General features: G+C 47.8%; 1 protein-coding gene and 1 non-coding gene across 2 annotated transcripts in view; both read right to left on the bottom strand.

Moving 5' to 3' along the window:
• E23 (ABC transporter G family member E23) overlaps nucleotides 1-24846 on the bottom strand; it is a 482421-nt gene that overhangs the window by 423562 nt on the left and 34013 nt on the right. The gene's annotated exons all lie outside the window — the stretch shown is intronic.
• TRNAE-CUC (transfer RNA glutamic acid (anticodon CUC)) lies at nucleotides 73-144 on the bottom strand. Its single transcript has one exon. It is a non-coding gene; the product is annotated as a tRNA-Glu (tRNA).

Below are 24846 nucleotides of genomic sequence, written 5' to 3'. Positions count from 1 at the left end.
GTGGATGGCAGTGAGACCGCACATCTTGCGAAGGCAAAAAGAAAAAAAGCAAAAAATTGCAATTAAAAAACTTTCCGACACCGGGAATCGAACCCGGGCCTCCTGGGTGAGAGCCAGGTATCCTAACCACTAGACCATGCCGGAGTCGTCTGCACCTGCTTTTTATCTCATTGCAGTGGCTTTCCAAAGTGATTTTTCTAAACAAAGGCAACTTTGCCAAAGTGGGCGTTTGTGCCAGTGCATGGCACACCGATACCAAGTACTTTTCGTGGCTATGTGCTACGAGGCTACAAAATTGTTACAGCTGTACTGATGAGTAGTTAAGTTGGTGTGTTCCTTTTCCACTCACGTGGCTTATTATTTCATAAAGAGGGATGGAAAATAAGTTCATTGGGACATTTAACAAGGAAAAATCTATCGTCACTTAGTATGCCTGAAAATGGATTGGTCTATCAAATACCAATCGATTAATCACGCACCTTTTGTTTTTTTTTTCATTAACTCTGAGAAAGACAAGTAACGTACGGATATTCTTATCATTATTCTGTCGTACCATGTTTTGTCTGGAACACGTTTAAAATACAATCATACTGGTGGACATTTTTGTTCACCGACAGCGCGCCCCGCCGCAGTGGTCTAGTGGCTAAGGTACTCGGCTGCTGACCCGCAGGGCGCGGGTTCGAATCGCGGCTGCGGCGGCTGCGAAAAATGTTGTAGGTCCGTGTGCTCAGATTTGGGTGCACGTTAAAGAACCCCAGGTGGTCAAAATTTCCGGAGCCCTCCACTACGGCGTCTCTCATAATCGTATAGTGGTTTTGTGACGTTAAACCCCACATATCAATCAATCAATGTTCACCGACAGCGCGTAATCCGAACACAGCGCATACCTCGACGCGCTGTGCTCGGAGGCAGCTTTGCAGCTGCTGTGCCAGTTGTCACGTGATCATAGAGGGCGGTGGCGAGGTTTATGCTGGGCGGAGCTTACGTGCCGCCACTACGGTGTTCAACCGCGACGTCGCTACAAGCGCCTCGGCATGTAGAAAACGCTTACCGCTGTAGACACTGTACAGCTGTTTGCAAACATAGAATAGGTCTAGAATGCATTAGAAATACATTTTTAAGTGTGAATACATTTTATAAGTGACCCCAAACCATCCACCGCCGTCGGCGGCGTCCGCAGTCTTCTCTCTTTCTTTAAAAGAAAGAGGACTTGGCGGGCCGCAGCGCGACGCTCTACCGAATAAGCCACGGACGCGACGCTGATATCGGTGTCAGTAACGCGCCTTATACCCCCTCCCCTTTCGCTCGCTCCTCCGCTCTCCTCGCTCGCTGCAGCTGCGCACGCACCCCTCTCTCTCGCGCGCCCGCCTTCTCTCTCAGGCTCCCGTCGAGAGCGGGTCGTGAGGGGGAGTAAAGTTAAAATCCGTTGGCATTCGCCAGTGAGTTGACGTAAACTCCCCCGTGTGATCAAATTGCGATTCCCAGGAACCATTACACCATAAAGGCACCATAGTGTGAATAATAAATATAATAGTGCGAATTAATAAATACCGCTCATAGCATCACCCCGTGTATTCGCACTTAACCATGTTCACCCTCGGGGAAATGCTTGGGAGTTTTTTTATGTGTATCATTGCTTCGCACGAGATCACGGATCCGGCTTCGGCGGCGCCATCCACACCCCCACTGCGCATGCTCGTGTCTCGTGCCAACTGTCGCTTCCCTATACCCATCTCTCGCCCAATCCTCCTTGCTCTCGCCTCGCAAGGCCGACGCAGGTAGCGTCTGCTAGTAAAAAAAAAAAAAAAAACGACTGCTCGCGCTGCATAACTGTTCACTGACCACCTCATATACGTAGGCACCAAGGAGGATTAAAAAAAAAAACGCTGGAGTGGAAGCTCCCGCATTGCCTTGCCAGCAGAAGTGATGCCAGCTTTCGCCACTGCCAAGATGGCGGAAACATGCTCTTCTCTGGTAGTGCCCACTTGAAGATCAAGTGGCTTCGGTATGTTAATGCAAATGCTACGTTACTTCTATATCAAAAGATAGTTGATTCCCTTAGTAAGATGGCCAGCGCAGCCGCCATCTTGCCAGAGGCACGGCTTGACTTCTATAGGCAATGATTTCCACTCCAGCATTTTTTTTTTTAATGCTCCTTGGTAAGCACTAGATCGCGCGTTTGGAATTCGGTCAAGGGCGTCTTTACTTGGCTTTCGCTTGACTTGACGCTTTGCTTGACTCGAGTAGATGCGCTGGAAGCAACAGTACCTTCAACCAGGGGCACAACTCAACATCAGCGTGCCGACACTCGTTGAAGGACGGGCTTCTTCATCATTCAGCAAATAACAATAATAAAGACGAAATAACAATTAAGCATTGCCAAACAATACCGGATTCCGCAACAATCAAGCGATAGCCCCGACACTCTGCGACGCCTTCACTCGAGTTCCCCTCGAGGGAAGATGCGCGTGGCTATTTTAAACTAATACGTGGTAGAACACGTGCTTGCTACGCAGAAGGTCGAATTTCCACTCGAAGCGAAGATTTTTAGAATTTATTCATGTGCATATTTCTCGAATTTTTGTTGACGGATAGCACCGATTTCGCGCTCATAACCAACGACACCAATTCGAAGCGAGCTGTGTAACGTTATTCCGTTAAAATCGTCTTATCGACTCCTTCGGTCATGACACGCCGAGTTCCGTACATCTGTTCCATTCCGTGTTGTCAACAGATCACTAACCATTCGTTCAGCTGTTAACTTACAAAGTGGATACATTGACAGTCCAAAATGGCTGCATTGACCTTAATCCAGTAAAATGAAATGGGCGTAGGCGCCGTTATGCCACTGTCACGACTACTAGCGACTACGACTGATATTCCCACGTTTAAAAGAACGTACGTGTACCCATAATGTGGACGGAGCAATTACCGTCCCCGTAGAGAACCGGACGTCCTACTCGAAGGTCGCCAGCTCGGTTTCAGCATGCGCCCAATCAACACGCAATCGAAGCTCGTTAAACGAACATTGATATAGCGAATTATCGGTTATAATGAACTGAATGCAAAACTTTCGGCCACGTTCACTTTGTAGGCAATGATTCGCTATATGCCGAAGCTGAAAACGCGAGAGCTGCTGTGATGCCGGCTGTAACGAAGAAATATAGCTGGTTTGTCCTAGGCTTATATACAACTCAGCAGGTAGCATAAAAATCAAAATAACGAGGGGCACTTTGCACCAACATTTTTTTTTCCTTTAGCGCGATTGTGAATCGGCGTTAAAAGACAACAGTAAATGTCCGATGTAGCATCCTTCTTAAGGAAATATGAACTCAGGCACGTTTGCAAAATGAAGTTTGTTATGTTGTAGTTTGACCTTCTCATCTGACGGCCTCCCCAGTTTGGAATACCATATTCTTAGAAGACAGATAAGAATCACTTTTTTTTTTTTTTCAATAGAGCATTTTCGCACGATCCAGACTGCCGACTAGTGAGAAGTTATTTGAGCTCTAGTGTTACAACGAACATCGGATGTAGCGAACTTAATCATTGTCCCAACGTTCCTTTCATGACGGTTCGACTACGTCGAAAATTTCAATATAATATCTTAGTCATATTATTATAATGATTACATTAGTGCACCGCGTCAATAGCGTGGGCAAAATAGTTAGAAGCCATCAAGGCACAGGATATGGAGTGTGTAATACCCAGAAAATTTCGGGGGGGGGGGGGGGGGGTCGTACAATATATATATTTTTATTTTTCAATGAAGGTCAACGCTCTGCGAACGAGGACGTGGTGCGAACAAATACGCATATGACGCGTATATTTAGCCCGCAAGGAAAAAACAAAGACGCAGCGATGTGCACTGGTCGTCTCGCGTGACGCTGATATATCCTTCCGCGCTCGCAGTGCACAAACCAGCGATGACGCCAACCATGTTTACGTCGCCAGCGGCTCTGCTGCCGCACGCGTTAAAGGATTTTGCGCTATAGCCGCTTGGGCAACGGACTCGCCCGCCGCCGGGTTATGGGGCCTGTTTTCTCTTCGCGCTCGGTCGGCGGCTTCTCGAGAAGTGTGACGCAAAAGGCTGCGGGGTTTCGCTGGACGCCGTTCCGTGGCCAGCTCTGTTCGTTTCTGCAGCTTGCGTTTCTTTTCCCCCGGGGCACTCAGCGGGAAGGAAAAAAAAAAGAGGACGAAAAAAACGCTAGTCGCGACTGAACAGCGTGCACCACACGCATTTTTCTTTGGTAGACATAGTTAGCGTGTTGACGCGCGTCGCGAAATCTCGGCTATTGCGACGTCGTCTTGTTAATGGGCGACGGCCTAGGCTTGCACATGTGCGAGCGTACGATCGTGGTTGGCGAGTTTCCTGTGCGTGAAGTAAATCATGCAGCTCGGTAATTTGCCCATGCAGCTGTAGGTGTTGCTTAGGCCCTTCGATGTCGCCTCGCTGTCCGTCTAGACATTCAGGCCTAAAGGTGTTCCTTTTTGCGAAACATAACAGCGATGTCTCCAATCTTTCTCGCACCTTTCCTCGTCTCGGGCGGTGAACCTTTCAAGATTAAATGCCTGATCAAACGCGCTAAGTGATCATCGGCATCGGCGACGTCGACTCGAGTGATGTGAAAAAAACATCAACATATGATGACGTCGCCCTAATGACCGCGTGACGATGACATCACATGTGATTATGATTACGTCGTCACACGACATGGGCGCTTAATCGAAGACGGGCCGATCTCAAAGGTACCGTATGCAGCCGCGTTAAGTGGTGGGATTTTTCGTGCTGGGTCAATATAGTCGGAAAAGGATATATATATATATATATATATATATATATATATATATATATATATATATATATATATATATATATATATATATATATATATATATATATATATATATATATATATATATATATATATATAAGCCTTTTGCCTTCCAGATGTCTTAGCCAAATGCATGCATTTTCGGATTGGTGTTCGCGGCAGTCATGCGCACGTAACTTTTTCAAATTAAGGTAAAACATAAAAACCAAGGTTTTACGGTTTTACGAACTAAATGCATCGCGGCGCGATCCCCGCTGGCGCACTGCAAACGACAGCTCCAACGTCGCGTTTAATCAGTTCAAGCCACGCGTTATCCGGCCCGTTTCCAACTGTAAAGTAAACGTTTGTAAACATCTAGCTCACCGTGCTTAGCACTCAACAGCACGCACAAAGGGCAGCAGGCAACAAGTAATGAAAACCCGTAGCGGATGTAATACCACTATACATGTATACACAACGTATACAGGCGTCGCCGATAGTATACAGCGCGACTAGAGATGACTCTTTAAGATGAACGTAGGGCAAATCTACATATACATGTTTTAGTATATACAGGAGTATACCTACATGCAGGCAGCATATGCAGTAACTATATAAGTGCGACAAGCGCTCCCATCAAGACGTAACCATCGGTGCAATTTGGGAAGTTCAACCCCGCCTTGAATGTTTGTACATTCTGTACGCATATATGCATATGCAAGCGCGCATATACAGACGCACGAACACACATAAAGGGACGTCGACCCACCATTACCCTCTTACTAAAAAAAAATCCCCCAAGGCTCCTATAGTTCACGCTATATGTATGCTCAGGAACAACACCTCCTCTATCCTTTTTTATAGAGAAGGCGTCGTCACGACTCGGTACATTACAAAACGCTTCAACAGTAACAATCCTCGGTGTATTGACTGTGACAAAACTTGGATAGGTGATTGAAACAAATAATCGAGAAAGATAAAGAGCTGATAAAATGGGACCAACACATAGCGCTACGTACTGACTAATGAGCATGCGTTCTCAACTTAGTTCGATTACAGAGATTCATACCTCGCCCACCCTCTCCCACCGACGCCCCTTTTAACACACCTCCAAGAGAATACCGATGACCCGCGAAAAGTTATTCCACAACAACACACCCCTTTCCCACTTTCGATTTCAGGTAACGCTAAGGTCCCTATTTTTACGTAGAGGAAATTCAGGTAACACCCCTCCCCCTCCCCCTAAAAACAACTAAAGTCAAAATTCTGGATAAAGTCCTACCCGAGTAATACTCTTTATTCTTCACACGCTGCCTCCGTTTTTTTATTTTTATCTTGCTCTTTCTTGTGTAATAACGAATGACCAATTGGCACACTCTCCTCAAAAGGAAAAAAAAAACAAAAAACATGCCTGCGCGGACCACGCAGCAAAGTCACAGCGCATGCTGGAAGAGCGGCCTTTCAGAGCCTTTTCTGTACGCTACTTGGGTAAGTGCAACAAGCACACTTTCCGGGCACCCGCTATGCCATACATCATCATAATGTTTATTTAGTAAGGAGGCATTCACTATGTCACTATTCGTCATTCTTCGGAGAAGCGTGTTATCCGCTACACACCTACATGTAATTTTGATCAAAGGTTTTATGCAGTGGCTGACGACGATGAAGGAGTATGCCTGAAGTGGGTATGCGCCACAGGTAATAGCTGAACAAGAACAAGCTTTTGAAATGGGTTGGAGCATTGGACAACCCACTCGGTATACGCAATTCGCGTTGTGTGACGCCTGGTTGTTCCTTTGCTAGCTGTTCTAAAACGCTTTATTACGTATACTAACACAATCCTTTTCTCGACATCAAGCCTGCCTAAGGCAAGTTTGCAACCGGGTTTCAAGTGGATATAGTGTCTGGGAACCGGCAATGAAAAAAAAAAATGCGGCGTGTCCCTGCCGTACAATACTGGGACGTGGCACGCAGTGGACCCGAGGTCGAATCCCACTGCCCTCGTGAAGTTTTTCTTTTTTTTTTTAAGGCGATAGTACTTTTTGGGGACCTTCGACGGAAAAACTTTGGTCCGTCTGTCTATCTGTACATTGGTCTGTTTGTCTGACCTATCGATACTTTAAACGGCACCAAACGGCCAACCTCATCCGCAGCACCCACCAATGTTGCTCAAGGTTTAGCGTTCATCGTTGTGCAATTCTCATTTAAAAAAAGCAAATATTGCGCATATCTGAGGCACCATAACAACACGTCTATGTATTGTATATGTCTGCCTTTATACTAGAAGAAGCACACACAAGTAACTCCAAGGAATGTAGCGTTTATTGCGCTGTGTTGACAGTGCAACGCGATGCTCAGAAAGGTGTTTCTAACGCTTTGCTACGACGTCACGGTGGTGGCACCTGCCCGTCGCTTTGCGTTCTATACCTTATCACCTCCGAGACTGGCGCACATCTTTCTCCGCGGGTTGCACGCCTTCGTTTTCGAAGATAACTGCCAGATGGCACTTGTGTCTAACGTGCCTCGATGCGCTCGTTCGCCTCCGCTACACGCTCGAGGCACTCTAACGCAGCGCCTCCAGAATACCCTTCACCGATTTTTATGCGCAGAGCATCGAATGAACGTTTTGTTCACTCTCTCAGACGCAAGACTATCGTCTTTCGACGACATTAACAGTGTACCATAAAGATTCGGGCCATTTTTTTTTTTAATTTCATGCGGTAGTGGTTACGGACACCGGCAGCGGCGGACAACTCATAACAGCTTTCACTTAAAAAATGCCACAGCACACCCACGGAGTGAATGATGATGAGTAGGGCGAAGCTTCGGAGGGTTTTATCGGTAAACCGTGGGTCCATCTATCCATTCGTCTGTCTGTCTGTCTGTCTGTCTGTCTGTCTGTCTGTCTGTCTGTCTGTCTGTCTGTCTGTCCCTCTGTCTGTCTGTCTGTCTGTCTGTCCCTCTGTCTGTCTGTCCGTCCGTCCGCCCGTCCGCCCGTCTGTCTGTACCGCCATCTAGCGGACATTCCAAGACTAAACGAAAGGCGGCTACCTATACTACATACATCGAGGACGCACGACCCACGGCTTAAAGTGTTTTGCCCCTAAAACATCGATATGTGTGTACTTCAGCAACATTTCCTGGCAAGCTGGTTGTGATACATAGTTCATAACCGAAACAAGACGCAAAGATAACGCAGTGCCGATAGACACAGAAGACACATATAGAGCAGCACTCTGTCCTGTGTCTTTTTTTGTGTGTGTGCCTTGTTAAGTCTGAACGGTCTTACCTATGAACAGGTGGTATCTGGTGTAATTTTCAGCTGTGAAATTGACCCTGTCTTTCCTTTCTTGTACTTCATTTCTCACTCTTTTTTATTCTATTTTAACCTTAAGCTTCTCAGGTCTGGTGGTACCTTCTGCACAGAGGCTCGTCCACATCCGCGTCTCAGACGCGCCCGGTCTTCGACCAACTCCGGCGAACGCATCCTCCAGTACGCAACACCGAACGGGTCTGGGGAAAGGCGCCTGCATACGAAAACTGCGAAACCTTTCCCCGAACACTGCGAAACATTTCCCTGCAAGACACGAGCGTGTGCAGATAGCGAGTCCGCTGGCACGGCTTCTGACGTGGGTCAGTTGCGCGCGTGTGGTGTACGTACACACCCTGCTGACCGATTGTTTTGGCGGTCGAGGAAGCAACGGTCAGGAAGATTCCTGTTTACCGACGAGCGAAGCAAGGGCGCAGCTTTTTTCTTTTTTTTTTTTTTCTCGGGACTGTCGTGGTTACCACGCGGTGAAGCCACAATGCCGAGCGCTTGTTGTTGACACGCACGCACGCTTGCCCAGCTCGGACGTCAATGCCTTGCAGCAAACCACGCCTAAAAGCGCCACGAAGCAACTCCCGAAAATACAAAAAAAAAAGACCGCGCGCGTTATTCACTCCTGACGTTTCCCCTGTTTCTCAGCACGATTTGTGACGCCAGCTGTCTGTCCACGTGACGTGGTGTCGACATTGGCTCTCGATTGGTCCATGTACGAGGAATACCAAGTTGTGAATCGCCTCCCGTACCCTGCTTTACAATGCAGTCGCACGGCCGTAAGTCGCACGACGGCCGTAATGCGTTGTCTCGCACGACTTATTGTACACGATCAACTTACTTCACATCGTATTGTGTGTTTTCGACTTACCAAGCGCAGATAACGGCGTGCAGGCGGAAAGCGAGAAATCCTGATAGGCTCAAGGCTTAGTGCTGATACTGCGTATATACAGACGAAATCACACCTGTCTAGAGCACACGGCCGGCCACCTCACCAGCGGTTTTCTGCAGAAATGTGGAGACCGACGAAATATGCGAAGAAGTGATGCGAAAGATCGTCGCCGTACGATGACGTCACATAGCTCCACGTCATCTGGTGAAATCTATGCTCCGTCAAGGCTGGACCGATCTCGGAGGCAAAGCAGTACGTACACACACTTGCGAAGCCGCCGGTCCCGGATGCAGTGGAAAAAAAAACAAACAAATAAGACGCAGAAGGCTTTTGGAATGGATCACAATCGCCTGAGAAGAAATAAACAAAATGGCTTTCGAGTCGTCTTGGGCGAACGCATGAGAGAGAGAGACTGTCATGTTTCTTTAGTTATTCTGTAGCCGACTAGAAATTGCCACGTGTTGTGGGGGTGGCGAAAGCAGCGGCGGTGACAAGCGATGTCGGATTATCCAGAGTCGCCGGCACGACCAGTTGAGGGAAGTGAAATAAGATCTTAAGGGCACACACGGCGCAAGAGAAGCGGAAAACACAGACCCCCGCGTATTGTGTGGCCTGGTCTGGTTTGTATGCATGCACGTCTGCGTGCTTATGACCTTATTTCCGCCCTTCACTACGGCGTCTCTCATAATCATATGGTGGTTTTGGGACGTTAAACCCCACATATCAATCATCATCAATCAACCATGACCTAATTTCCTGGTTATTCCCGACCAAACTAGCTCTTCTTTCTGTTGTTCCATAGTGGAACACACTCTGACAAAGCTAACCAAACGACGTAACTTGTACTTGCTTGTGTCACGTCGTCGCGTCAGTGACATGCATTGCTAGTTCAGAAAAAAAAGAAAGAATGCTATTGTTGTGAAAATATAAGCCCTATAGTAAAAGCCCATGACAATAACACCCATACGTCATATTAGCCAAGTGCTCGTTTCATAATGACGCTTCATAAACATGCGGCAGAGCGACGATGGATCGAGAGTCAAACACCGTTATAAGAAAAAAAAAACGGTTCCACGTGAAGTTACCACAAGCCGTTCACACACGCGAGATGAGTTGCTCGCTTGTAAAAAACCTATACGAAGAGCGTCGAGGCACCACCAAGTCACCGAGCGTCTTAAACTGCGGTCCGGGTGAAAAGAATTGCCGGTGACGCCGTATCGTTTCTCACATCTAGTTGAGCTTCCCCGAAGAGGACTTTGCTTTTCCCCGCAGTGCTTAACCGCGTCGTATAAACATAACTCACCGTACACCCCCCTCCCACCACCCGAGTGCCACGCGATAAAAATTTTCTTCGCCACGCTGTCCACCCACGTCATCGTGACTGTGGCGTAGCCATTACGGTCAGTGTGCCCTCTACTTTAGCTAACCCTGATGCCGGATCTGCGCCTCCGCGAAGCATGGCCAACTAACCGCGAGGAAAATGCGGCTGTAAACTAACAAGGACCACACACGTCGACGACGAAGTGTCTCCGTGTATGCATGTACGCTTCACCGTATAACGCGTGGCGAAGTATGCGTTACGTGTCCTTGGTAACACCACGCGGTGTCGTCAAGGGCATTGCACGCTGCAGTGTCGCGGTTGCCTTCCTTTGGTTTTTGGAGGGCACCACTGCATTTCCTCGTGAATGCATGGCCCTGTCAAGAGACCACGGCGTGGGCTCCGGTCGCGGCCGGGCTGCGCTGGACGACGTCGACCATTCATTCATTCACCCACGTCTTCCTCTCAGACGTTGCCCTTGTCCTGTCGCGACTTTCTTATTATTCTTCTCTTCAGGGAGTCTATTCCTGCCCATTCAATCGCAACATCTATTATCACGTCAACTCGTGTCGTTCTGACCCGTCCTTGTTCACTCTGTACTCTCTCGATTCGAATTTTTTTCTCTTATTATTATTCGCCGCCATTTGCGTCCGGTTCAGTAGAGTCCGCAAAGTCGGCGTGTAGCTACTCAGGGTCGCCAGGGCAGCGTCCAGCTAGACGAGTACCGTCGCTAACAATGCGTTCACGTTACACCTATAGCGGAATGAAGTGGCCCACCGCTTCTCAATTCAAGCTAGAGCGAAGTGCAAGTCTCCTGCGCTCTCGAACAAAAAAAGAAGACGTCGTCCCCCGACCACCACCGCCGCCTGCGTAAGAACTTACGACACCTCGGGGCAGCCTACGACACAGCGAGGCCGCGGCGGGATCCCAGATGATCAATGTCCGGCACAATGGACAGTGGACAGGCAGGCCACTGGGGGAACAGCGGCCGCTGCTGCGGGCACCACTACACAAGCTGCGTCCGGCAGCGGTTCCTTCCCGCTTCCCATTCATCATATTTCCGGTCAGGGCCCGTTTCAGAACACACGGACATGCCGGACAGCTAGGTTCCACCGTCGAGAGGTGGCGTCGTCTGCTACGCACCTTCGCGTCGTCGTCTGCTTTGGACCAGCCGATCCCGCGCCTCGGAGTCCGAAGTGTCTTTCTTTATTTCCGTTCCGTATCTACGCTACACCGCCTAAATCCCAGCTCCGGAGTGCCCCCCTCGACACGTCACACCTCCCTCCATGTACGGGCCAGCCGTGCGGCACACATTGACCGTTCCCATTGTGCGGCCGTCATCTTAACTGGACTTTCTCTTCATCTTACACACCGCGATCGACGCTCGCGACGCTATAGATGTGCCGTAAGAAGCACCGTAAATAAGCCCTGAATGGGCCCGGTTTCGACGTGTGCGCGCGGGGGACCCGCGACCAACGCACAGCTTGCCTGCCTGTGGGAGCCAACAGGTGGACGAAAGAATCGAGGGACACCGTATACACGTCACTTTTCCTTTATCGATCTCAGGACGAGGGGGGGGTCTCACTTTCACCATGTTATAGTGCTCCCGTTTTCCGAAGCCCTTATATATTATTGTCATTCCTTCCGTCACGAACACGCACTTTTTTCCTTTCTTTTTTCTTACGCTTCCACAGCGTTAATCTGTGTATTTGCGTAAGAGGAGATCCTACACGGCGCGGTGTCTAGAAACGAAAAAGAAAAGGCTCGCGATGTACCCGGACGAACCGATTCCGGGCGGCTGGATGTCACACATGGACGTACGCCTAACGGCGCGCGCATGTGAGCACGCGTTTTCGCGGACTTGACCAACAGCTGCTGTGACCGTCCTGCGGGACGTCACAGAATCGCAGGCGACGCGCGGCAGCAGTTGCAATATACACGCTGGTGGTACCCACCCCCCTCGCCCCCTCCTTATAGCGTGACTTTATGTATTTTGCGGGGTCGCGGCATATACACACTGTCCGTGCGCTGCGGCTGTGCGCGGCTTTCTTCCCATTCGGGAGTTATGAAGCGAACGTGTTCATATATGTGCGTGAACGCTTCCATACGGGTGTTTTTCGAGCGGCGCCCACCACGGGTAGAGTGCGCGCGGCGAATGGCCGTGCCCTTAGGGTGGTCTACGAGGCTTATCTGTGAGCGGGGGGGGATTGGCTTTCTAGTCAGTCCCTCTGGACCACTGCGGATACCAGGGCGCGAGGACATTTTAGTATCGGCACGCAGAAATAAATATACAAGACGGCACGGGTGTTGAGGAGGTGCTATACCATACAGATGGCTTCTGCTCCAGTTTCTGTTCTTTTCCCTCTCCCTCTCTTTGGGATTACTTATTGTCAAGGCTGCGTGCAGGCGGGTGTGCGGGCTTTGGAGTAAGTGTTGTATGCGTCAACGCGTCTGCGTGTATATGAAGTCGGCGTTGACACGGTGTGGTCCGTCGCTGACAGTTCATGGTGCTGACACGCGCGTTTTTTCAAGCCCTAAACGACAGCGCGTAAAGGTTTCTTTCTCTCTCTCTCTTTTCCTGCACTGGCGTCTTCTTGTTCGACATGTCAGCGAATAACTTGTCTGGCCGTCAGTCAGCTCCCTCCCACCCCCTCCAGCGGAACAGGAAATGTTGATACGCCCAACTGTCGGTGATATACATACTTCCACGATTGATAAAAGACAAGCAAAAAAACTGTTATTGAAATAGAAAAGAATATGTTAATTCGTTGTCCGTTTGACGTGACGCTTGATACGCCCTTTGCAAGCCCCGTGTAGCAGATACATGTCACCTAGACGCGCGCTGTCGTGTTTGTTCGCGAGTTTATAACGTCTCTACATGTGGGATCGCCGGAGATATGTTAGACCGTCATATTGGGCCACCGTTTTCGGGGAGTTACGATTCAATATACGAGAACGTGTAGGCGGTCAGATGTTAAAAGCGGCGATGTGACGGACGTTCGCGTCGTCACGTGGTGCAGCTTATAGACCAATAAAAGAGTGTGCACTGTCACACTGGCAGCTGGGACGTATGGAAGCGTTATTGCTGTTCAAATGAAACGGGTAAGCAGCGTGGACAAAGGGACAAGACAGAAAAGGACGTTGTCCTTGCTGACGCTGTTACTCCTTATATGCAAGTACAAGCACTCTTGTGCACTTGTAAGCTATTCTATTTCTTCTATAGCGCAATTCTCTTGTTCTCCCGTTTTACACCTCACTCGATGAACTGCTTCGCGTAGCGAAATCCACGTTCCACATTAAAAAAAAAACGTGGGGGAGACATCAAAAAGAAAATGTTTTCATCGTGTATATAGACATGACATGCAAACATTATTTTTGACGAGATGCACACGGACGTTTAAATAAAGGAAAGGTCGTCTTGCATTTCTTGTCTTTCGGGATAACGAACATGCACGTGTACAATGGTTGCACCTTGGATTAGTGTTATTTAGATGTACATATAGGCACGGGGTGACATATCGGTAGCGACGCCACGTTATTCCTAATCGTCAACATAATATGAGGAAGGGCAACATTTCTGTCCAATAACACGTCCAAAATCGGTGCCAGTACATAATCGCGGTCGAGTAAAGGAGGAAAAGACCTCATGGTTACATAGGTAACGGCTCGGGGCGCTAGGCGAAGGTACTGGACAGAACAGAGACGTATAGTTGAGGTGTAGTTGGAGTGTCGTAGCAATAAGGTAGGTCAAGCTGAAGTAAGCCTGTTCCACAGTCAATTAAGGCAGAATACGCGGCAAGAAAGTCCATGCCTAGGATGAGTTCATAAGAGCACTTCTGGAGCACGGAAAAAAGCACAGTTGTGGAGCGGTCAGCAACGCTAACACGTGCGGATCACGTCGGTAACACATGCGGAACACGTCCCAAGCACAGGGAAAGTTCCACCGTCGGTGACTTGGATGAGCAGCACTGTGGGCGGTGTTAAAATCTTTCTAAGGCGGCGGCGAATCTCCGAGATCATCACCAAAATGTGGGCCCATGTGTCTACAAGGGCAACAACAAGTGCATCGTCAACTTTAACGTCTATGAGGTTGCGTCGTGTCGGCATGGTCAGAGGATTTGACTGGCGAATCGTCGATGCAGCATCACCTCTGGGAGCTGCATCGTCCAGTTTTCCCGAGCCAGATGTGCAGTCGGCGAAGGAGGACGGCGAAATTGGGGTCAGCGCTGAGCGGGACTCGTGGCCGTGAGGGGATTGTGACCGACAATACACCATCGACGAACCGTCACCACCGGCTGGCCGAGGCGACTCGTGGTGAGTTCCAAAGTGGTCATCATCTGCCTCTGTGCGACGGTTGTAGCCATGGGAAGGCTGACGCCAATACCACCTGCTATTGCAATAGCGGGCCACGTGACCAATACGGCGGCAGTTAAAGCAAATGGGCCGGTCATCAGCGGTCCTCCACTCAGCGAGATAGCGCACTGGAAGCCTCTGGCCTTGGGCGTAGAAAACTCGCGGACGACGGTCAGTCGGTCGGGAGGGGGCGGTGGCGCACACAGATTCCAGGACAACGATCGAAAGTTCTTGGCGAACGATGGAATGCACTAAAGGCACATTTGAGAGCTGGACTCACAGGCACGGGAGAGAGTAGAAGCGAAAGACATAGATTCGAGCTCTCGGCGGATGACCTTCGTGACGTTCTCTGCAGTCAGCGGTGCCTGCGGTATAGGCATGTCTTCGTACGGTCATGTTGCTCCGGTGCTGGGAAGTCGAGCGAACTGATGGGCAATACGTCGGCTTTGGCAGCCACAAAACGCTGGCATTGCCGGATAATCTACTGTGTCACAGTCCTTGAATATTGAATGCGTCATCGGCAATGTCTTTTAATATGTGCGCTACCTTCCTGGACTCCTCAATGCCATCGTCTGCTTTGCGGCAAAGGGCGAGCACATCCTGTATGTAAGACAGGTACCACTCCGATGACGTTTGAGCGTGAGATACCAGCTCCTTCTTGGCCACTGTCTTCCTGCCAGTCGATTTGCCGAACAGTGCACGCATCTTTTCTTTGTACGCATCCCAGCTGCCAATTTCCGCTTCGTGGTTCCCAAACCACACTTTTTCTCCCCTTCAGGTAAAATAGGATGTTCGCCAGCATGAGCTTTCGTCCCAGCGATAATTCATACTTGTTCGTACAGCGGCAACCATTCTTCAATGTCGACGTTGTCGGTCCCACAGCACATGACAGGGTCTTTCAGGTGGGGCGGAACAACTGTCGTCGCTGCGGTTGCCGCTGCAGGAGCTGGAGCCGCACCGCCTTGTGCTATCGTGGAAGGAACCGAGCGTCGGCCGCTGCGTAACTCCGTCTTGTTGCTCCGGCACCTCCACCAAAATGTCACGAGGTGAGGATAGACATAAACTATATATATATATATAGAAATATATTTACCGATTGTACGCGGAGTACACAATGTCCTTCTGCCAAGATGGCCGAGCGGCCACAACAACACGAGCATTTGTTCAATTGTCCTCTTCGTCGCCTTTATGGTCCATTCCTTGATCTTCATCATGGCTTGTATCAATATTAAAAGCTTTGTGGAGGTATAGTTTCTGAATACGAGTTTCCGGGGTCCTCGCGTTTTATTATTTTTTTTGCAGTATGAAAATTCACTGTCCAAAAATTAACAAAAACATGAAAAGTTTGTGCGCCCGATAAGATAAAAAAATCGATTTGGTCTAAGTAGTCACGTGGGTAATATTGATTGATATGTGGGGTTTAGCGTCCGAAAACCACCATATGATTATGAGAGACGCCGTAGTGGAGGGCTCCGGAAATTTCGACCACCTGGGGTTCTTTAACGTGCACTCAGATCTGAGTACAGGGGCCTACAACATTTCCGCCTCCATCGGAAATGCAGCCGAGTACCTTAGCCACTAGACCACCGCGGCGGGGCACGTGGGTAATATTTATATAAGCAAAAGAAGCCCAACCTCGAATTTCTGCCGCTACGACAACTACTAAAGTTAATAATAATAATAACAACAATAATAATAATAATAATAATAATAATAATAATAATAATAATAATAATAATAATAATAATAATAATAATAATAATAATAATAATAATAATAGTTAAAGAGCATATCTTTCTACCACATGGGTAATAACAAGAGATGTGCTGGTTGGCTACGCGATGTCTTGAAAGAATTGCGCTGCAGTGCAGCGTAAAGGGAACCAACGCATTATACGTTAACGCGCCGCAAAAGGTAACGTAACACGTCAACAATTTCACCTGCCAGGCTACGTGTCCAAAACAAACGTCTCCTCGTTTTCTTTTCCTGTATTACATTAAGCTTCGTTTGCGGCATTTCGCTATTATTGCTTTTTTTTTCTGCTGACCTGATTGCTGTTCGTTTTGAGAGAGGGAATTCTCCTGAAACGCTTAGCATTTCTTTCTCGACTTAACTCGTATCACCGTTCGAGTGACATTCCTGATTTCAGTATGCTTCACCTTAGTATCACCGTATAGCATGTCAAGCTAATTTGTAAACACATTGGGCTATGTCAGCGATGAAGTAACACCATCTTCTAGTTATACGGCAGCGCGATACAGGGTATAGCACGCATTTTTCTCCGTCTTCGCATCTTTCTATGTTTTAATTCCCTTCATTTTTTTCTATGTTTCTTTTCCTCTTTCTTTTGATCGATTTCGTTCTCTCTGTCTCTTTCTTTGTACCTTTTATTTCTATCTCCCTTTTTCACGTGTTTGTTTTTGTTTGACGCTCGCATCTGCTGTACACAGGAGCTTGTCCAACACAATTTACAGTAGCTTAAACAGTTTGACCCTATAAAAATAATAAAAAGAACGCGCAATTATTCATGCTTATGTTTTTTTTTTAATTTACGGAGCACAAATTACAGACAGCTCAAGCAGCCATTTGCAAAAAAAAAAAAAACCAGGGGGAGGAGGGATGATGAACGGCAAAAATATGCACTCCCTCTAATAAGGCGATCACTTCTACTTTATTCATAAGATGCAAATAAATTAACCGCGGCGCTTTTGAAACTTTCCTGTCTTCGCTTACATATGGCTGCACTCCTGGCTCAACAAGGACGTATTAGTTTTACCACGTTGAGTACGTCAAGCGAGTGCCAAGTGGCATTCCTAACGCAGCATACATATAACTACTAAAGGAATGTGAGGCCTGCTCGGTTTGAAGTGCATGACCCACGATGATTGCCTGTTTCCGAGTCGGTGTGCTTTCAATCGAGACTTCAGACTCGTTACTATACCTGCCAGTTTTCCCAAGGAGAAAAAAAAATGGCTCCGTATCTGCATGTTTTACTGCAAGTGTCGTCAAAAGACGTTAGTATTGCGGATGAAGAGAGTGAACAAAACGTTTATTTGATGTTCTGCGCGAGAAAGTCGGTGAACTGTATTCCGTAGGCGCTGCGTTAAGAGTGTCTCGATCCGTGCAGCGAAGGCGAACGAGCGCATCGAGGCACGTTAGACACGAGCGCTGTCTGGCAGTTATTTTCGAAAACGAAGGAAGACGCGTGCGCGCGCCTGTCTCGGAGGCGAAAGGGGGTAGAACGCAAGGCGATGGGTAAATGCCACCACCGTGCTGTCTTAGCAAAGCGTTGGAAACACTTGCCTTTTTGAGCATCGCGTTGCATTGTCAACGCAGCGTGATAAACGCTACGGTCCTTAGAATTACTTAAGTATGCCTTCTCTAGTATAAAGACACACATACAGAATATATACAGGTTATTATGGTGCCTCAGATGTGCACAATAATTGCTTTTTTATTGACAATCGCACAAGTATGAAAGCTGATACGTCGGCAATATTGGTGGGTGCTGCGGATGGGGTTGGCCGTTTGGGGTATCGCTTGGGGCCGTTTGGGGTATCGTTAGGGCGCACAAACAGACAAATGTACGAACAGAAAGAGACCGAAATTTTCGTGTCGAAGTAACCCCAGAAAGACCGTCTTTAAAAGTGACTTCACCTACCGTACGCAGATGACAACGTTTCCTCGCGCTCTTTGGTGACCGTCCGCCGCAGTGCGGTCACGGTGTTAGGCCAAAAGGTCACTTTCGATCCCAGCCGCGGCAGTCAAATTTTGATGGAGGCAGAATTGTACAGACCCGTGTGCTGTGAGATGTCATTGCACGGTAAAAAAAAAAAACCGTATCAGCCCAAATTCGGGAGCCCTCCACTACGACGTTCCTTGTCACCATACGGTGCTTTTACGATGTTAAACCCCAGATATCATTGTTATATTTCTTTTGTGTTCAGACATGTGTTTTCTTTCTACTATACCTCTGCCTGTGTTTCCTCTCCTTTTGTTACCCTTTCTTCTTTACACTTCCAATCTTCGTGTCATCAATTTCAATTTTTTTTTCCTTTAACCGAAAACAAAGTATAGAGATGTGTAGTGCTCCTCTCTGTGGAAATTATCACCGTACGCCACCCCCCACCCCTTATTTTGTTCCTAGTTGCCCTTTGTATATGCGTTTAATCGCGTGCCTTCGTGCGACAAAATAAATATAGTGTACACATTATGTTTTGATAACACATAGAACGATAATGATACACGTACTGACCAGAAAAAAAAAACTTTAGCCCACCAGAGCCACTTCACCGGAAGCCTCGTTAGCTCTTAAGGCCCCGGCAATCCACAATTATAGAGATTTGACCTTTTGGGCTTGTTTAGCGAACGCGGGCGTTTCTGCATATCACCTACACTGAAATCCACCGTGGCAAAAGAATCGAACCTGCGCCCTCCGAACTTAAAAAAAAAAAAACGCCTCGGGCCATGCACGGCGGTTGCTGTTAAGCCTCGTCTACCTACTCGCATCCCGCGCACACAGCAGCGCGATTCAGGCGTACTGCACATGCGCAGTAGGCAGAGCTTCTCTTCGAGGCGAAAAAAAAACAAGTGCTGCGCCACCGCGGGTCAAGGAATTCCTAACTACCGTCTGGGACAAGGGAGGCTCTGAGAGCGAGAATGCTCGAGAACAAAGTACAGGCCGGTAAAAAAAAAAAAAAAAAAGCTACAATAGCGTGGACGTGCTTTCGACAACAGCCGATAGCTTGACGACGAGACTGAGTGCACGACGCGTTGCCAGGCCGAGTGTGTATGCGGTTTTTATGGCCCTGTTCTACACGTTCCTCCTCTCCCAAAGACAGAACACGTCCCTGCGAGAACTTGCGTGTTTGTATTTAGCGCAATCGCGTGGCCGCTGCGCGCACTGACGAGCCTGGCGTGCGCGAAGAGACCCGCCGTCAAGGCAAGGACAATGTGTGTTCGTTATTTCGGGACGCGCCCGCTGAGCCGCTGCTACGCGAACACTTTTACGACAGTGTTAAACTCAAGGGGAGCTTAGCAACTAAGGTGCATAGCGCCGCTTATTATCCTCAAGGACGCGGGCTCGAATGTTGCAAGCGGCGGTCGCACTTTGATTGAGGGGCTAAGTGAAGAAAGAAACGAGCAAGTGTTGTTGTTGACTTAGACACACGTTGGAAAACCCCGGGCGGCCAAAATTCGTCCGAAGCTCCAACTACGTATACGGCGCGCCTCACAAACGTGTGGCGGTTTTGACCCGTCAAACACTGGAGGAGGAGGAGGGGGGAAGAGGAGGAAACACCTTAATTAAAGAAGGAAAAAAAAAAGCGGCACGATGTGGAAGAATTGTCTCCCCTTCCCCTGGGTGACAGCCATGAGTTTTTGTGCTCCGGGGGCATCATCGACTTGCCGAGGCACTTCCGAGTTGCACTTTTGGGTCTGCGCTCAGCAGTCAAAGTCTGGAATCTACTTCTTTTTGAACGGCGATTCTTGTGATGCGAGTTCTCGAATCCCAAAACGGCGTCTCCACCCACATGCTCTTTTTCACGTCTTTCATCGCTTACTAAGCGATCGACTCGCGGTAACAGTGCCGTTATCGGGATTTTGCGATTGTACTTTACTAATACGCAAAAAAAAAAAACGCTTTTCTCTCTATTGTCCCTTTAAAAGCGTACCACCTGACAATTTTCCCCGTAGGAAGCTCCCACTACAACATATTTCCCTGCATGCTACACAGCGCTCGTCCATGCGTTGTCGTCCATGCCTTCCTCTACATGTGTCATCTGTACAAGAGGTTGATTGATTTGTGAGGTTTAACGTCCGAAAACCACGATATGATTATGAGAGACGCCGTAGTGGAGGGCTCCGGAAATTTTGACCACCTGGGGTTCTTTAACGTGCACCCAAATCTGAGCACACGGGCCTACAACATTTCCGCCTCCATCGGAAATGCAGCCGCCGCAGCCGGGATTCGAACCCGCGCCCTGCGTGTCAGCAGCCGAGTACCTTAGCCACTAGACCACCGCGGCGGGGCGCTGTACAAGAGGACAAAATGCGATTCTCTTTTTAATGGCTCGGGCCATCTACATGTGCATACGTAATTCCAACGAGCCATATACGTTCCAATCTGAAGCGAAGAAAAAAAAATATATTTCGTGCGAGCATGGGCATCGGCAGCTGAATGCAAAAGGGGCACTTGCCCCCTCAAGTCTCACCGGCACTTGCCCTCACTCAAGCTTCACAAGTGCTCTCCTACTCCCCCAGCCATGATGCAACATTGGTTGCACCCCCCCCCCCCCTAGAGAAAAAAATCCTGGCGGGGTCCATGCATACGAGTCTAATCTCACCAGCTTAACAGTCCGAAAAGTCATACGAGCCATTTGAAACACTGAATACTGAAGAACTCTTCTAAAATGCTTGAAGACAAGTGACCTCCATTGGGAGAGCAGGAGCACTCAAAATCACGCTGAGTGTGCCCTCATCAGAGCCGGCGTGTTAATCTGTTGATATCTATACGCTCTTCTCTACTGAATCTGTGCACGACGCCTCTGCAACGCTAACATTACCCGCGAGTAAAGCGCATTCTGTCTTTCATAGGAATGCTCGCCCTGGGTGGCTCTCTTCACGCTTTCGCACTAAACCATGCCTTTGTTGAGTTGTTCGTATACGTAGTTAGCTTGTGTTCCACCTGCTACACACTGTTGTAGCGTGACTGAACTACTTATTTACATCTTTGTCATCTGCATACTACAAAAAAGAGTGAAAGAAAGATCGTAGAAAGCCCGCATATCCGTGCGATTCGTTCAGTACCACATTTCGCACCTTATACGCATATGATTTTTTTTTCTCATTCGGTTCACCATGAAATGTGGGACAGTCAATAAGTCCAGTCAGGAAAGCTTAGAGGCTAAGGGCGCTTTGCACTACACTGCGTTTACCACGTGTACGCACATGTTTTTGCACCAGTAAAAATCTGATATAAAAGTTCAGCAGAAAGCTTTCATCGATGAATTACGTGCATGACGGTGCTACAACAAAGGCCTGGTTAATGGGACAAGCATGTTTGCTTTTTCTTGTTTTTTGCAGACAAAAAATTACCATTGCCTTACGTCGGTCGCTAACAATGCCACACAAACGCTGAAAACAATGTAAAAAAAAGAAAAAATTTCAAGTGAAATTATACGACATTAGTATATAAGACATGCCGTCTGAATAAATTTTCAACGTGTGGGCTCTTTAAAGCGTTCTTAAGTCTAAGGACACGGATGCGCACGGTAACTCTTTTAATCTTTTAAGTACAGTGTAGGCACCGAAGTCTCATAGTTTACGTGATAGTAATATTTACATAGAAATATAGCAATATATCTATGTACTGGTACCACGGCCAGATAAACACAACTAAGACTGCTCGCATTATCGATAAACCACAGTACTGTATAGTTGTACACCTACAAACAACACGCAAGTGCATGGCCTAGAGCCTATTTTATTATTATTATTATTATTATTATTATTATTATTATTATTATTATTATTATTATTATTATTATTATTATTATTATTATTATTATTATTTTTACAACAGAGTCACCATAAAACGCTGCATTCACACAGTATTTAATAGTCCTCATGCTTGGGAGGATGCCAAGAGCATTTTGCGATATGCTTGAAACAGAAAGCGGCAGCCACTCTGAAATTATTCTGGTGAATGGGGGGGTACGACGGCAATAACACTCTGGAAAGCTGCACTCGCCGATCTTATAACAATGCGTTAGCAGCCGAGCAAGACCAAATGCCTTCAAACGTCGTTTCAGGCATACATATACAAACAGTTACACTCCCGCTGACATGACCAGACAAACCACACTTTGAGAGAGTGCATGACGTACGCGCACATAGAAACATGACGTGGCTAGCAGACGACGCAAGGAGCAATCCACACTTCACCGTTTCGACCAGTTGCCGCTAGGTGGCGACTCTGCTCGATCTCGCGGCCAATATGGTAACGCGCGCGCCATTTGTTGGACCACCTGTTGCTTTTTTTTCTTATCTTGTGGAAGTTGTGTGCACTGGTATTTAGTCAAGTTCCGTGGCACATACGGGTCTATATATATGATCATGATGGTTTACTGATAGGCCGCACAGGAGGAGGACGATAACAAAAACGGAAGGACGAGGAGGTTAGTCTGTTCTCAGAAAAGGGGAGTAAAAGATGATAGATGTGGCACATGCCCGCTTGATGGGTTAACTGCATAGCCTCCACTTTTAGTAAGACCAGCGGCGAGTAGGAGGACATACCAAGTATCTGCGGCGCAAGCGTGTTTATGATGCCCACCAGCGTTACCGCGGATCCCGGACAGGAAAGCCTCGACTTGGAACGGCTCACTGCTCAAACTTCTTGCGACATACTTTGCCTTACCAATGCTTTTGAACCATCTGAACTGATGCCATCTCTCCCTCACTCACCCGTTGCCCTACGCACGTGTACAGATAGCAAACTAGAGAAAGCCGTTCTCACATTGCTGCCTTTTCAGCGCCTGCTCTTAAGCTCCCCGCAAGGTGCCGTAGGACAATTTTTAAAAAGTAAGCAACTTGTGATATATCTGGCAACTTCGTGTATATATCGCGGACAACCTCATCGACACTATCGGTGTTGCAATCAACAATATTTGCCGCCTGCCGCGCGTGCTCAGAAAGTGGTTCGATTATAGTCACCCGGAAAAACCGAGTGCTGATAATGAAGACAAGCTGTAGGCTTTTTACCTCAACACGCGTGCCTGACATCCCCGAAGAGTCAGTTGAATCTGTCGCTGCCGTCAGTCCGAGAATAATATTTGAAGGGGTATGAAACAACGCTCTTGGCCGTGTGTTTCGATCGAGTATTTAGTAGTGCATAAAAAAACCAAGACAGAAAAACACGCGTCATAATGCTGTCACTCGTAAATGTTACCTATAAGCGGCTTTCACGAAGAACCCATTTTCCGAATGACATAAAATGACCGCCCCAGCCGATGCAACCGTTGCCCACGGTGCTTTTTTTCTTTGTCGGATATTTCACGAAAGTCCAAGTGTACCTACATAAAAATTTTACCCGTGACTCAGCCTTGTGCACGTTTTTTCCTAACTGAAGAAAAACGTCAATGTCACGGAGAATCGAGAAGCGAGTATACCGCTGAAATAGGCGAGGTTGGCGCCAGTTGAAATGAGCGAGAAAGTGTAAATATATTAGCCTAAAGTGTGAGATACGATCTAGGAAGATTTACACTCCTTAAGAAGAGGAATGCCGTCCATGTTCCAGCCCATACTGAATGATCAAACTGTGCATGGGAAGGGAGAGGCCACATAAAAAAAAACGAAAGTAAAAGAAAGGCAACGACTGTTCTAAAACCATGCATGCACGGTCGTGTACGCCTGATTGAGCGCGGGATCAAGCGTGAATTGAGACTAACGTTCATAAATAACCGGGCAGCCTTGTCTTTCGAGTCTTCGTGACACTGGGCTGCTACTTTCTTTATTAGTTTCAAGCGCCAAAATCTTCCTGTCGTATTAGGCTTCATTAGTATCGATTCCACGGTCTCGGTAGTGGAACGTGACCAGTGGTAGCCAACAGGGAGAGATGGATAGAGCTGGGGAGGGACAAATCTTTCGCATTGCTGATTACATTCTGAACGGCACCTGCAGGCAGTAGTCGCGAACGGTATACCGTGCACGCATTTTGCCTTTGGTGCCAAGTACGGTGCAGCGTGAATTTTTTAACATGTATAGCAGAACGAAGGAAGGGGAAAGTAGCGAGGACATGTTTCTTTCTCAAACGAAACTTGAAGAAGTTAACAGACACAGAAGCCTTATGAAGGGGTAGGCGAGATCACTCGTATATATAGTTTTTAAACTGCAAGCAATCGCAGCAATAATGGAAACTAATTAAAGCGGATGAAAAACAATGGGACAAAGGTATACAGGGACCGAACCTACAACCTTATCAATAACGCGTCCGATCGCTGCACCAATTTAGTTGCGGCGGTGGTCGTTTCCCCGTCCAGTCAACCAGTATTTGTGGCGAGTAAGCCTATGGATGGATGGATAGATGGATGGATGGATATGGCTGTACCCTTTAGATCGGGCGGTGGCTAGCGCCACCAAGCCGTAATACCTA

Source organism: Rhipicephalus microplus, chromosome 3, assembly GCF_043290135.1.
Source record: "Rhipicephalus microplus isolate Deutch F79 chromosome 3, USDA_Rmic, whole genome shotgun sequence".
NCBI classification, from domain to species: Eukaryota; Metazoa; Arthropoda; class Arachnida; order Ixodida; family Ixodidae; genus Rhipicephalus; species Rhipicephalus microplus.
This window is presented reverse-complemented; position numbering and strand designations above follow the sequence as displayed.